The following is a 5336-nucleotide window of genomic DNA, read 5'->3' on the forward strand; positions in this document are numbered from 1 at the left end:
GAGAGAGAGAGAGAGAGAGAGAGAGAGAGCTCTGAATTGCTTGGCTGTTTTGGCTCTAAAAAGATGGAAGCATTTTCAGGCTTTCAAGCAGAGGTTTCCTGTTGTGCAAGGACTCTGTAAGGCAGTTCATGCTAGCACTTCTGTGTAGAAAAGATTGGATGGGGAAGAAATAAGAGTCCATTAAGGAAGCCATTGCAAGAACCCAACTAAGAAGTGATGAAGGGTCCTGATGGTGGAATGGAAATCAGGGAACAGATATGGAAGATAATTCAAAGGAGCTTCAGAGGACCTGACAAGGATTAGCGATGGGGATAAAGGAAATGCAAACGTAAAAAATGATTACAGTTTCACATGTGAGCAATTATCACAGTCAGATGTCCACTACTATAATGCTGTGTAACAAACAATCACATAATCTCAGTCCATTACTACAATAAATATTTATTGCTTATGGGTGTGCAGGTTGGCTGTGACTGTCTTGGGTGGTTGGAACCAGATAGACTTGACTCCAGGCTGCTAGTTGTGTTTAGGTTTATTCCAAGTGTCGCCTCATTCTGGGACTAGAGGCTATTCAGGCAGATTCATCTTGTGGCAGATGGCAGAAGTGCAAGAGGCAAAGTCAAGCCCCAAAAGCACATTTAAAGCCTCTGCTCACAGCACTTCTACTAATGTTTCTATGAGTTGAAGTGAGTTACATGGTTTGAGAATATAGGGATCAACAAAATCAGTTGTTCCTGTACTCTCATTCAACAATCAACACAGACTTCTGTTACCTGTGGTCACCAAGAAGTATGTGGGGATTTCTCCCCACCAGCAACCAATGTATCAGTTCTGCAGCAGACACCAGCGGAGTTTTCTAATTCAATTCAGTTCTGATCCTATCTACATGGAGATAGCGTCAGATGCCACAGGGTGAGGCCTCAGCCCCACAAGACTACTGTCACTCACGCCGTGTGAAGAGATCACCAAACAGGCTTTGTGTGAGCAACAAGGCTGTTTATTTCACCTGGGTGCAGGTGGGCTGAGTCTGAAAAGAGTCAGTGAAGGGAGATAGGGGTGGGGCCATTTTATAGGATTTGGGTAGGTAAAGGAAAATTACAGTCAAAGGGGGTTGTTGTCTGGCGGGCAGGAGTGGGGGGCGGGTGGTCACAAGGTGCTTAGGGAAGGAGCTTCTGAGCCAGGATGAGCCAGGAAAAGGAATTTCACAAGGTAATGTCATCAGTTAAGGCAGGAACAGGCCATTTCCACTTATTTTGTGGTGGAATGTCATCAGTTAAGGCAGGAACCGGCCATCTGGATGTGTATGTGCAGGTCACAGGGATATGATGGCTTAGCTTTGGCTCAGAGGCCTGATAATTACCCCATGTTTCAGACACCAGTCGCAAGTAGTAAGTCGTCTCCTATACTTCTGTCCAATTGGCTATAAATCAAGGCTTCCATGACCCCCTCCTTGCGCTTGATTAATTTGTTAGTATTGCTCACAGAACTTGGGAAAAATTCTTGTAGTTACTGCTGTAAACCAAAAATAAAATTCGAAGGCCCCTCAACCATCTGAATGGGCCTCCTTCTCTAGGCCAGAGCACTCCAAATTTAACCTGAAAGACTGGTTCAAGCCATGACTGGAGTGGGGGTCAAACATACATCATTATGACCTTCTCCCTTTTGGAATTCAGGAAAAGCCAACCAGCATTAACATCAACACAGACCTTAAGTCTGATAAGAAATATTTACAGTCTATTCTCCTTAAAGCCAGCTACCTGGAGCCTTCATCTCCATGATATAACTTTAGTCTCTATGACCTCTCATCTTAAGCCAGATATTCCTTTTTTTTTTTTTTTTTTTTTGGTAATAACTCTTTCAACTCTTTCCAATCAGAAAAATTTTAAATCTACCTATAACCTCAAACCCCACCTCCTATGAGTTGTCTCTCCTTTCTGAACTGGACCAATATATAATCTTAAATGTATTTGACTGATGTTTCATGTCTCCCTGAAATGTATAAAAAATTAAGCTGCACCCCGACCTCCACGGACACGTGGGTTCTCAGGGTCTCCAGAGGGCTTTGTCATGGGCCATTGGTCACTCACATTTGGCTCAGAATGTCTCATGCACATCCATGTGAAGAGACCCCCAAACAGGCTTTGTGTGAGCAACATGGCTGTTCATTTCACCTGGGTGCAGGCGGACTGAGTCCGAAAAGAGAGTCAGCAAAGAGTGGTGGATTATCATTAGTTCTTATGGGTTTTGGGATAGGCAGTGGAGTCAGGAGCAATGTTTTGGGGGCAGGGAGTGGATCTCACAAAGTACATTCTCAAGGGTGGGGAGAATTACAAAGAACCCTTAGGGTGGGGAGATTACAAAGTGCATTGATCAGTTAGGGTGGGGCAGAAACAAATCACAATGGTGGAATGTCATCAGTTAAGGCTATTTCCACTTGTTTTGTGGATTTTCAGTTGCTTCAGGCTATCTGGATGTATACTGCAGGTCACTGGGGATATGATGGCTTAGCTTGGGCTCAGAGGCCTGACACAGAATAAATCTCTTCAAATATTTCATAGAGTTTGACTCTTTTGGTCAACACTGGTTTATTATAAAGGATATCACAAAAGAGACAGATGAACACCCAGATGAAAGTGATATATAAAGCAAGTATGTGGGAAGGGGCACCGAGCTTCCATGCCCTCTCTGGGTGTACCACCCTCCACGAACCTCCACGTGTTCAGCTATCTGGAAGCTCCCCAGAAACCCTCTCCTGGCCAGGCGTGGTGGCTCACACCTGTAATCCCAGCACTTTGGGAAGTCAGGGTGGGTGGATCACCTGAGGTCAATGTCAGGCCTCTGAGCCCAAGCCAAGCCATCGCATCCCCTGTGACTTGCCTCATACGACCAGATGGCCTGAAGTAACTGAAGAATCACAAAAGAAGTGAAAATGCCCTGCCCCGCCTTAACTGATGACATTCCACCACAAAAGAAGTGAAAATGGCCGGTCCTTGCCTTAAGTGATGACATTACCTTGTGAAATTCCTTTTCCTGTCTCATCCTGGTTCAAAGAGCTCCCCACTGAGCACCTTGCGACCCCACTCCTGCCCGCCAGAGAACAAACTCCCTTTGACTGTAATTTTCCTTTACCTACCCAAATCCTATAAAATGGCCTCACCCTTATCTCCCTTCACTGACTCTCATTTTGGACTCAGCCCACCTGCACCCCAGTGATTAAAAGCTTTACTGCTCACACAAAGCCTGTTTGGTGGTCTCTTCACACAGACGCACATGACAGTCAGGAGTTTGAGATTGTCAGGCCTCTGAGCCCAAGCTAAGCCATCATATCCCCAGTGACCTGCACGTATACATCCAGATGGCCTGAAGCAACTGATGATCCACAAAACAAGTGAAAATAGCCTTAACTGATGACCTTCCACCATTGTGATTTGTTTCTGCCCCACCCTAACTGATCAATGCACTTTGTAATCTCCCCCACCCTTAAGAAGGTTCTTTATCATTCTCCCCACCCTTGAGGATGTACTTTGTGAGATCCACCCCTTGCTCTTAACTCCACCTCCTATCCCANTGAAGTAACTGAAGAATCACAAAAGAAGTGAAAATGCCCTGCCCCGCCTTAACTGATGACATTCCACCACAAAAGAAGTGAAAATGGCCGGTCCTTGCCTTAAGTGATGACATTACCTTGTGAAATTCCTTTTCCTGTCTCATCCTGGTTCAAAGAGCTCCCCCACTGAGCACCTTGCGACCCCCACTCCTGCCCGCCAGAGAACAAACTCCCTTTGACTGTAATTTTCCTTTACCTACCCAAATCCTATAAAATGGCCTCACCCTTATCTCCCTTCACTGACTCTCATTTTGGACTCAGCCCACCTGCACCCCAGTGATTAAAAGCTTTACTGCTCACACAAAGCCTGTTTGGTGGTCTCTTCACACAGACGCACATGACAGTCAGGAGTTTGAGATTGTCAGGCCTCTGAGCCCAAGCTAAGCCATCATATCCCCAGTGACCTGCACGTATACATCCAGATGGCCTGAAGCAACTGATGATCCACAAAACAAGTGAAAATAGCCTTAACTGATGACCTTCCACCATTGTGATTTGTTTCTGCCCCACCCTAACTGATCAATGCACTTTGTAATCTCCCCACCCTTAAGAAGGTTCTTTATCATTCTCCCCACCCTTGAGGATGTACTTTGTGAGATCCACCCCTTGCTCTTAACTCCACCTCCTATCCCAAAACCTATAAGAACTAATGATAATCCACCACCCTTTGCTGACTCTCTTTTCAGACTCAGCCCGCCTGCACCCAGGTGAAATAAACAGCCTTGTTGCTCACACAAATCCTGTTTGGTGGTCTCTTCACATGGACGCGTGAAACAGACCAGCCTGGCCAACATGGTGAAACCCTGTCTTTACTAAAAATACAAAAATTAGCCAGGCATGGTGGCGGGCACCTGTAATCCCAGCTACTCAGGAGGCTGAGGCAGGAGAATCACTTGAACCCAGGAGGTGGAGGTTGCTGTGAGCCGAGATCACACCACTGCACTCCAGCGTGGGTGATACAGCAAAACTCCAGAAAGAAAGAGAGAAAGCGAGAAAGCAGAGAGAGAGAGAAAAACCCTGTCCTATGGGGTTGTTACGGAGGCTTTATTACATAGGCACAATTAATTGGCTATTGGTGATCAACTTAACCTTCAGCTCCTCTCCTCTCCCAGGAGGTTGTGGGGTGGGGCTGAAAGTTCCACCCCTGTAATCCTGCCTTGATCTCTCCAGTGACCAGCCCCCATCCCAAAGCTACCTAGGGGCTGCTAGCTGTAATCAGCTTATTAGCATACACGAAGATGCATCACTTTGGAAATTCCAAGTATTTTAGGAGTTGTGTGCCAGGAAATGGGACCAAGACCAAATATACCAAATATGTATATTTCACAGTATCACACATGGTTAAGTCCAAAGACAAAGGGGCAAAAAAGTATTGGCCAACTCTACTGGAAGACATTGCAAAATCACATAAAGGAAGGAGCAAAGAATAGCGAACAATAATCCAATCTACTACAGCTACTCATATAAGAGTGATAGCCTAGACATGGAAATGTAGGGTGGAATGGACTAGGATATCAGGTTTCTTAAATATCTACACTTGTAATATGACAGACACCTGTCTGATGATGCAAAGAGTTCTGATCCTAGGATCAGGAGATCTGGGTTCCAGATCTAACTCTGGGGCATATTCAGGCTTTCTCTTGTTGCTATTTTCTGCCACAGATGTTAAAACTAGACCATCAGCACTTTGGGAGGCTGAAGCGGGCAGATCACCTGAGGTCAGGAGTTC

This window comes from Rhinopithecus bieti, unplaced genomic scaffold, assembly GCF_001698545.2.
Source record: "Rhinopithecus bieti isolate Rb0 unplaced genomic scaffold, ASM169854v2 scaffold_47952, whole genome shotgun sequence".
In the NCBI taxonomy this organism is placed as follows: Eukaryota; Metazoa; Chordata; class Mammalia; order Primates; family Cercopithecidae; genus Rhinopithecus; species Rhinopithecus bieti.